This window comes from Sinocyclocheilus rhinocerous, unplaced genomic scaffold (genome assembly GCF_001515625.1).
Source record: "Sinocyclocheilus rhinocerous isolate Xijiao unplaced genomic scaffold, SAMN03320098_v1.1 scaffold299, whole genome shotgun sequence".
NCBI lineage: Eukaryota > Metazoa > Chordata > Actinopteri > Cypriniformes > Cyprinidae > Sinocyclocheilus > Sinocyclocheilus rhinocerous.
The window spans coordinates 943,171-953,588 of NW_015652998.1; the positions used below are offsets into that span (position 1 = coordinate 943,171).

The 10,418-nt window shown below is 33.4% G+C and overlaps 1 pseudogene; it reads left to right on the forward strand.

The window, feature by feature from the left end:
• Positions 1-4,911, forward strand: part of LOC107715251 (thread biopolymer filament subunit alpha-like) — a 7,694-nt pseudogene extending 2,783 nt beyond the window's left edge.
• Positions 4,912-10,418: the final 5,507 nt, after the last annotated feature.

Consider the following 10,418-nt stretch of genomic DNA (forward strand, 5'->3'; position numbering starts at 1 on the left):
GGGGCTTTGTAGAAAACGAAGCGTTTGAGAGAGGCGGGGCATAGAGGACCTACAATAATGTACAGTATTTGAAAAATAATGTGTTTTTTGAACATTAAAGCATGTCAACATATTCTGTTACACCAAATACACAAAATAATGATATTTAAAAAAGCATCATTTGACCCCTTTAATATAATTAACAAAATAATTAATAATAAAAAAAAAACTTGCAAGAATGTTCTAGAATGGTCCCTGTTAGCTGAGAAAGAATCCTGAAAAAAATGTCAGTTTCCACCAAATTGTTAAGCAGCGAAACACTGACAACAACAACAATATTGAGGATGTTCAGGCCAGGTGAGTCCACAGAATATCTGAAGAAACGTACATTCAAGAATTAAAAAAAAATATGTTAATAAAAATATACCATTCGAATGTTTGGGGGTCTGTAAGATTTTTAAGTAATCAATATTTTATTCAGAGAGAATGTCTTAAATTATCACAGTAAAGATATTTATAATTTTGCAACGAAAATGCTGTTCTTTCTATTCATCAAAGAATACTGAAAAAATATAATAGTTTCCACAAAAATATTAAGCAGCACAACTGTTTTCACCATTCATAATAATAATTTTTTTCTCAAGCACCAAATCAGCATACCAACCCCAAACTTTTGAAAGCTATAATATTGCATTAAAGAAACTTCATTGATTACCTGAGATTAAATATAATTTTAGAGACTCCTTTATCTTTCAATAAAATTTTTCATTACATTTGAGTACACATTTGTAATTATATTCCACTTAACTGCTACTCAACAATATTAATTCTACCTTCTTATTGGCACTTTGTGGTTTGATTTTAATACTCTACATGAATCTAGTGCTCATCTGTATTGCCAAAGTAATTGTGCTATAATGAGTATGTAAAGGCATTTAAAGTTTCTCATATTAGTCTTTATATCTCTGACCACCTGCTTAGGTGATTGTCACAGGTAAAATATGCCCTTTGGGTAAGAATGGACCAGACAAGAGGACAATTACTGATGTACCTGCACATTCTCTCCTTCTTTATTGTCTCAGGTATGATGAGTAAACTGCTCAAACCAAAACTCTGGAGCTCGATTGGACTGCATTAAAAGAGGTACGAAACATACATCATCAGGATGGTTCTTACAGGCAGACAACTGACTTTCACAAATTCTCCTCCATTAGGAAGTGGATAATCTCTACCTTAGGTGATTGTCACATGTAAAATATGCCCTTTGGTAAGAATGGACCAGACAAGAGGACAATTACTGATGTACCTGCACATTCTCTCCTTCTTTATTGTCTCAGGTATGACGAGGAAACTGCTCAAACCAAAACTCTGGAGCTCGATTGGACTGCATTAAAAGAGGTACGAAACATACATCATCAGGATGGTTCTTACAGGCAGACAACTGACTTTCACAAATTCTCCTCCATTAGGAAGTGGATAATCTCTACCTTGTCATCTTTGAGTTGCAAACCAGCATCGGTGGTTTGGAGGATCAGATTGCTCTCTCCAAGCAGGTGTATGATGCCGTGAGTCTGCAGGATACCTCTATGCCTCCGTTTATTTCAGCAGTGTTAAAATGGATCATTAATTTCCCAATGGCCTAAGCTTGTTTATGTCTATCTGCATGTGTGTTAGAAAGTGAAAGAGGTGAGAAACATTGTGACTGGTGGAGTGAAGTCAGCAGTGTCTGTCTCAGTGGATAACTCGGCCCAGGCACAGGATCTGACCTCAGCGCTGACTGAAGTCAAAGCTCACTATGAAGCCCTGGCTCAACGCAGCAAGCAGGACGCCCTCCTCTCAGTGCAGGACAGTGTATGAAACCTTTGCTCTTTAATATGCAAGCTATACTATCTCCCATTTAGAATATTCAGTACTGTACAACAAGGTATAACATTACTTAATAATGAACAATATTTAATGATAGTATATTTATTAATATTTAAATATTTTAAATAGTATATAAATAGATATATAATTTGGTTATATAAAATATACATTATTTAAAGTATTTAAATTATATATATATATACAGTGGTGTGAAAAAGTGTTGGCCCCCTTCCTGATTTCTTCTTTTTTTGCATGTTTGAGATTTACAATGTCGTTAAAATTAAATCATTAACAAAAATATTATAAAAAATGCAATTATATTATAATGGAATAGATATAATATAAAATAAAATGCATTATTTATATAAATTAAAATAAACCAAGATTCATTAATACAGAGAAAGTTTACTCATTCTTGATTCATCTAATGCATTATTAACATAAAGAACCTTGCTGTTATCTGATGCCAAATATTAATATGTACATTATAGGACATTTTGTTAGTCTAATGCATCCTTACATGAGTTTCAATTCATCTTTTGGACCCACTTTATATTAAGTGGCCTTAACAACTATGTACTTACATTTAAATTAATCATGTAGTACAATGCACTTATTGTGTACATACATGTTTTTACATTGTACTTGTGTTTTTAAAATATCTGCATGTAATTACATTTATAATTACACTGTTGACCCATCCCTTACACCTTAAACCACCCTTAAACCTACCCATACCACCAAACCTGTCCCTAACCTTACCCGTTTCCCACCTCAATAGCAGCAAAAGTGTTTTGCAATACAATATGAACACAATAAGTACATTGTACTTGTTTTTTGATGTAAGTACATAGTAGTTAAGACCACTTAATATAAAGTGGGACCCATCTTTTATAAACTGTCTCCCCCAAGTGGCGACTCCTCGTATTGCAGGTCTAGTAGCCTCACCACATGCCTTGGGCGAGGCTATGGTCATTTCTCTTTTTTGCCTGTATAGCTCTCCATGATGTCTGTATCCTCTCACCCCACTTCTCAAACACTCACCTCAGCCAAGGAAGAGCTCAGAGTTTACAAACTACAGATTGACTCTGTGCAGAGGGAGATCGAAAGGCTCAAATCTCTGGTAAGAACTTACTGTGCTGTGTCACAAAGGGTTAAAACCCCCTTTTTCTTGGCATTCTTGTGAATAACTGATGTCCTATCCATTGACAGAACTTGCAGTTGGAGTCTCAGGTGGAGGAGGCAGTGTCACTCCAGCTCCCACACGGAGACGTACCAGGATCAGGCTCTTACTCTTAAGTCCCAGCTTGATGATCTCAGAAAGGTAATATATAAATCAATGAAGACTAAATGATAAACATGGTTAATTATTAAATTACTACTTTTAAATGAATAAAAAATTGAAATAACATAGGTTGTCACTCGGACTCAGAATCTAAATGGGTTTTTTCTTCAGCAAATTGCTCATTACGGTCAAGAATATCAGGAGCTTCTCGCCAGCAAGATGTCGCTGGATGTTGAAATCACAGCCTATAAGAAACTCCTGGACAGTGAAGAGAACAGGTGAGGAGGTTTAACGTGAGTAGATGAGATTTTGTTCACTCAACCATCACATTGTTTCTGTCTCGTGGACCAGGTTGAAATCTGGAGGTGGTGTCACCGTGCACATGTCTAAGACTGTAGTCGGAGGAGGAGCAGCAGCTGGAGGAGGAGGTCTAGGCCTGGGTGCAGGAGGTGCAGGCCTGGGAGGAGGTGCCGGTCTAGGTCTTGGAGGTGGATTTGGGCTGGGCGGAGGCCTAGGAGGTGGTCTTGGGGGTCTAGGACTGGGACTCAGTGGAGGACTGGGCTTTGGAGCAGGAGGAGGAAGTTCCTTCAGTGCAGGGAGCAGTTACATGTCCTCCAGCCTGAGCAGCAGTGCCTGTAAGTATTCATAAGTGCTTTCATACACGTACACATGCAAACCGTTCCCTCCGGAAGTCCAAAAACTGAGATTTAAGATCTAATTGAAAGCTGTAAGTAAAATGAAAGTTCCTGAACATTATGAATATTTTGAAACAAAGAAGGGAAAATGAGTGATATATTTGTGATTCTGTTTTAGTGATAGTCACTAATCAAATAATAATAAGAATAAAGAAAGAAAGAAAAAGAAATTAAATCGATTTGTTTAAAAGTATGTATGTTTAATACAATATATAAAAAAAGAAAGAAAAAAAAAGAATTTGTGACATTGATTATTGTTTCAATTAAAAAAAACACAAAAAAAAACACTCTTTGGATCATTTTAACAACATGCTGTGTAACGTGATCATCAGGTTTGTCAAACTAAGACATTTTGAATTTTTTTCTGCTGTTAATACAGTATAGGTGATCATGGAAACATTTGTATTAAAATAGAAAAGCACTCTCGCTACTTTTTCATTCTTTTAGGAGTCCCACTTACATACTGTTCATCACTGAATCAGAGCTTAAATGGTAAAAATGACGTTCATGATGAAATGTCATGTTTGCTTGTAGTCACACTTTCCATTGTTTTCTTTAAAAGTATGTTTAATACAATATATAAAAAAAGAAAGAAAAAAAAAGAATTTGTGACATTGATTATTGTTTCAATTAAAAAAAACACAAAAAAACACTCTTTGGATCATTTTAACAACATGCTGTGTAACGTGATAATCAGGTTTGTCAAACTAAGACATTTTGAATTTTTTTCTGCTGTTAATACAGTATAGGTGATCATGGAAACATTTGTATTAAAATAGAAAAGCAATTTCACTAGTGCTTTCAGACTTTAGGAGTCCCACTTACATACTGTTCATCACTGAATCAGAGCTTAAATGGTAAAAATGACGTTCATGATGAAATGTCATGTTTGCTTGTAGTCACACTTTCCATTGTTTTCACTCAGTGTCATCCACTGTTTACTGAAGATTCACAACCTCCACTCTTCAAGCCACAACCGAATGCTGAGCTTCATGAAGATCACCTCCCATAAGTTCACACATTATGACCGCACCATCATGTTCATTTAAAATAAAATGATGTTCGATGAGGCTCCAAATTCTGTACTAATTTTAATACCAGATTAAAATGTATTTCCATGCATCACTTCCTGCTACAACAATAATAATAATTTTAAAAAATTCCATTTTGGTTATTACTGAGGAAAAAACACAGTGGTATTCAATCTTTCCATGTAATAACGTCAATCGCATCTCAGTTCTAATAATGATAAATTAAATTGACATAATATAATAATAATAAAGTGTGTCTTTTAAAAATTGTATATATGCTAAAATACATAACATTTCCATGTAATATTATTTTTAAAAAGTTGGTAACATTTTGCAATAAAGTCCCATTAGTTAATGTTAATTAATGCATCAACTAAGGTTAAGTAACCATCAACAATACATTTGTTACGGTATTTATTCATTTTTGTTAACATTAGTTAAAAATTTGACTGTTCATTGTTAGCTCAGGTCCATTAAATAATATAAGCAGATACAACTTTTAATTCTAATAATGGATTAGTACATTTTGAAATTAACATTACCTACGATTAATAAATGCTTTAGAACCCATTTATTGTCAGTTCGATGTTAACTAATGTAGTCAAATAATGTTAATAAGTGGAAATTTATTGGATAAATTAAATTGACATAATATAATAATAATAAAGTGTGTCTTTTAAAAATTGTATATATGCTAAAATACATAACATTTCCATGTAATATTATTTTTTAAAAGTTGGTAACATTTTGCAATAAAGTCCCATTAGTTAATGTTAATTAATGCATCAACTAACGTTAAGTAACCATCAACAATACATTTGTTACGGTATTTATTCATTTTTGTTAACATTAGTTAAAAATTTGACTGTTCATTGTTAGCTCAGGTCCATTAAATAATATAAGCAGATACAACTTTTAATTCTAATAATGGATTAGTACATTTTGAAATTAACATTACCTACGATTAATAAATGCTTTAGAACCCATTTATTGTCAGTTCGATGTTAACTAATGTAGTCAAATAATGTTAATAAGTGGAAATTTATTGTAAAATGTTACCAAAATATCTATAGATATAAATAAATGTTTTCTACATATTGTTAAATAAATATACTCCATACAAATACACCTCAATCTCAGTTTTATTTATAAAGCACAATTAAAAAAACAGCAACAGTTGACCAATGAGCTGTACAATGTACTATAAAAACAATAAAACCCAACATAAGACATAAAAGATGAAAACAACAACAAACAATAGAGGACATCACAGGAGAAAAGATACGTTCTGTTCCAAAGTTTAGGTGCGGCTACGGTGAAAGCTCGATCACCTCTAGATTTTAACACATGTAAGCTGTGGCTTAAAAAGTATCTTACATGTGCACTATTTTATATTTAGTTTGAAAAAAATATTCATATACTGTATACAATATTACATGGACTTTTAATGAATTGAATTACAACATAATTAATGTTATAACACTCTAAGCATAACATTATTAAGTATATCTCAAAATGAAGATCCTTGTCAACTGTTACACCATTGTTGTAGTAAGAAAACAGTCTTACAAGACGCTTAAAAAGCGGAAAAAACACACCACCACACACCACCTACAGACTCAGATGCCAAATGTCATAAACCCTAAATAATGAAACATCATCCTCGCATTTAAAAAGTCTTGCAACTAGCCTTCATTAGCTTCAATAGACCCTCCAGCGTATGTTAACTCACTATAAAATCAGTCTCTAAGAGTTCATGTCTGAAAGACTCAGCCTTTGATTTTCTTTGAATTCACATTCTGCTCTATTTGAAGAAACAACAACCGGGTTCTACATGCTACTGATTGCAACAGTTTGTCACCTAATGCTTATGAAGGGGCTGCATTTCAAAGGTTTGACATTTTGTGTGACAGTGAACGCACATGTAGCAAGCAGACTTTGAAGCAGGAGTTTTCACCTCTCTGTGTCTTGAGTGTTGCTGTGGGTTTGTGGTGGTCTCTTCTTGGTGTCCAGCATGGTTCTGCACGGATGTGGTTAGGTTTAGTTTGAAACAGGAAACACACGGGTTCATACTGCTCTCATTAGTCCTTCATCTGACTTCAAGCAATATCCATCAGAATGGAGATGGACTGAGGGGCCTCACTAAAGGTAACTGCTCACTTACTAATACTCTTCATAATTCAACACTATGATTGATAGAAAATTGTGAAGCGTGTATGAATTGCTTCGAAGCAGAAAACTGCTTTTTAATATGTAATAAGGGGGAAGCTTTTTTTTGATGTTATCAGATACTTTTACCATTTCTTCACATTAAATGACCTGATATGAATTAAAAAGAAAGAAATAGAAAAATTAAAGAAAAACTTTTGATGTTAACATATCTTGCATCCTGTGGTTCAGTTAGCTGCTGATGAAAAAAGAAGGCTTTTCAAACACTGAGACGAGACATGGTGCTTCATCGAACACTATCACGTTGAATCATCTTGCGTATTAATAATTCTCTTATCTCGTGCACTAATACTTTGTGCCATTTTGTCAGCGGTGAGAGCTGTATTTGCGGTTGTGAATAGATAACATTCTGCAATTTGTTCTCATGGCCTGCCTTGTTTGTATTTATGCTCTCTGTCTGTGCTGCAGAAAGAAATCTTGTAAGTAGTCTGACATCACAACACTTTCAGCTCTAAAAAAATCCTGTTTGTTTTTCTCAGCTGTGGCTTAAAAAGTATCTTAATTGTGCACTATACAAATATTTGTCTTTGTCGTCTAATTTTGCTGTATTTTTATTTTGAGCTATGCAACAAGAGGACAATGACCTATATGACCAAGATGATTTGTAAGAAAAAATATTTTATATACTTATAAATGTTAATTAATAATTAATTAATCAATTACTTTATATATATATATAAAATTGTTATTATTTTTTTGTTTTCAGCAATCAGGACACTAAATATGCTGATTGCAGAAAACCTACAACAGGTAAACTATTTAACACATTCTGAAGGGGAAAACACATCTCATTTTCGACTTTAGTGTCAGTGTTTTACCTTCAGAATACAAAACACTTACTTTCCCACACATTTTCTGTAAGAGGAAAGCTGAAATTCAAAATGCGCTCATCATTAACCAAGAATGAGATTTTATTAATATCATGTCTATTTTTTTTAGTGCTAAGACCAAACCAAAGAGAGATGCCTTCAACCTCAAGGTGAGATCTTTTTTAGCTGTAGTCAGTGCAGCTACTTGCTGTTTATTTAGTGTTATTACTGTTATAGTCATGTCCACTTTATACTTTATCTAATATATCATTATTTTGGGTGGGGGGGGGGAATGTTTTTGTACATCACTGAAAGCATTCAGAGGCTGTAATGATTAACTGAACAAAATGAACTGCCGTCTTTGCTGAAGTCATGACAGAAAAATCAAAATGAAGGAAATGTTACAGTGGTGATCAATTTTATTTTCACAGGCTGTCACCGACGAACAGTCCTGTGAATTGTAAGAATTTTTCTTTTTAATTTGCGATGTTTAAACTGTTATCTCTGTGGTACCGATTTAGGATTTATTTTTCTATTATTTTTTTTTGTTTGTTTGGACTGTTTCCAAGCAGGTGACATCCACTGGACTTATCAAAACCTTCCAGATGGTAAGAATCATCGATATTGCAATAGCAAAATGTTACATTTAATGAAAGGCATTTTTAAAATACAAACTAACCTACAGTAATGCATCTTTTTGTTTCTGCAGTAGAAAATGGCATCTTGGAACCAACATACGTGTGAGTCTTGTTTTTCATATGGTTACCATATGTGAGGAAAACAAGTCTACAAGATACTAATCAAAGACTTAAAGACTTTGATTACAAAAGCTAAGCGTTTTAAAAATTATTCTACATTCTGCATCTGATACGTATACTTTTTTTTTATAGGGACCCAATTCCAAATTCACTTTATGTAAACGAGGATGACACAGGTAAATGTGTGCTGATAATTGTCATTGTCTAATGTAGCCATTTTACACGGTTCACTCGCTTCAGTTGTTCACAGGAAAAATGAGGTCAAGTGACACATTTTAAACTGAGTACCAAGGAACCTGTAAACATGTCATAAACCTGTAGATGACAAATGCAGTGTCTATTTCAAAAGCTGCTCATCACACACAACTGTTTAGTGTTTACTGGTGCGTGATTTACTGCATACATGAACAAGATGCTTAAAGCAGTTCTTTTAAAGAAATGCTTCATTCACATTCCCTAGATACAGATCCAGGAACATACGAGAATGTTTTTCCAACAAAAGAAGTGCAACATGACTCAGGTTGGTGTTTTCAGTCATTCTCATATCTATAATTAGTTTCGAAAATTACATTTGGTACCTCTTTATAGCTTAATAACATGAACAAAAATGATTATATCATATAACAATGTTCATTTACAATATATAAATATATCACAGTTATTGTTGGACAATTATTTTTTCGTAGTTTTTAATATACATTTTTTTTTAAATTACGATTTAAAATACATATACGTTTGAGAGCGATTTGGGATTTTAACTTTTTTTTACTTGATATGATTTTTATAAAAACGTTTCTTTGCTTATTTTGTTTGATAATGTTTCTGCAGATAGCTGTAATTATGAAAACTGGGACAATAGATACGAGGAAGGTAATATGTTCATTATTAAACCATTGATAAAACATTTTACAATTGATTCATGAGACAACGCCGATCACTTTTTTCTTTACCCTTTATTCAGATGAACCAGACTACGTGAATGAAATCACACAGTGAATAGGATTTTTTTTGTTTTTGTATCAGAATTCCAAGACCTTTTTTATTATTTTGATTTTCACATTTTGATTTCAGTGGCATTTACTGTTATTAAATTAAAGTGTTAAAAAGTGTACTGCTTGACCTTTTGAAGTAGTCAAATACGATTAAGTGTGGATGTGTGTAGTCAGCTCTGCTGATCAATAAACAATGATTTAATTAACCGTCAATTAATTAATAAATGCTATAAACTACAAGACGTCTAAAATATTTTACGCAACAAAGGCACAAACATGAGGGCTACACATAAAGAGCTGTGAAATGAAGATTTTAAGCCAGTTTCATAGAGGTGTGACAAATGAGTCCGATGAGTTAACCTGCCCTTTTCATCACAAGCGAATGAAAAAGCTATCGGGGTGAGAAGCAGCTTTAAGTGGGGGAACGTTACAAATAAGCATAAGGTGTAGTTTGGTGTCTGCGTCTGCTCTTGATAATGCTTTCCTCTCTGGCTCTAAAATTGTCATTGGCATCACTAGGTTGAAATCAAAACCTCTACAACTGTCACTGGTTCTGCTATACTATTTCTGACATATGATACAGCATGGAAATTCATTGTTGGAATGAACTTAATTGTGTGTGTTAAATTGGGCTGTTAGAACTGCCTCAAATTCTCATTAGGTAAATGGAATTAGTTCTACTATGCCAAGTACTTTGACACCAAAAACAGGCCATCACTCACAAACATCAGAAGGATTTTGTACAATTTTATTCATGCAATTTGTAAAAAAATT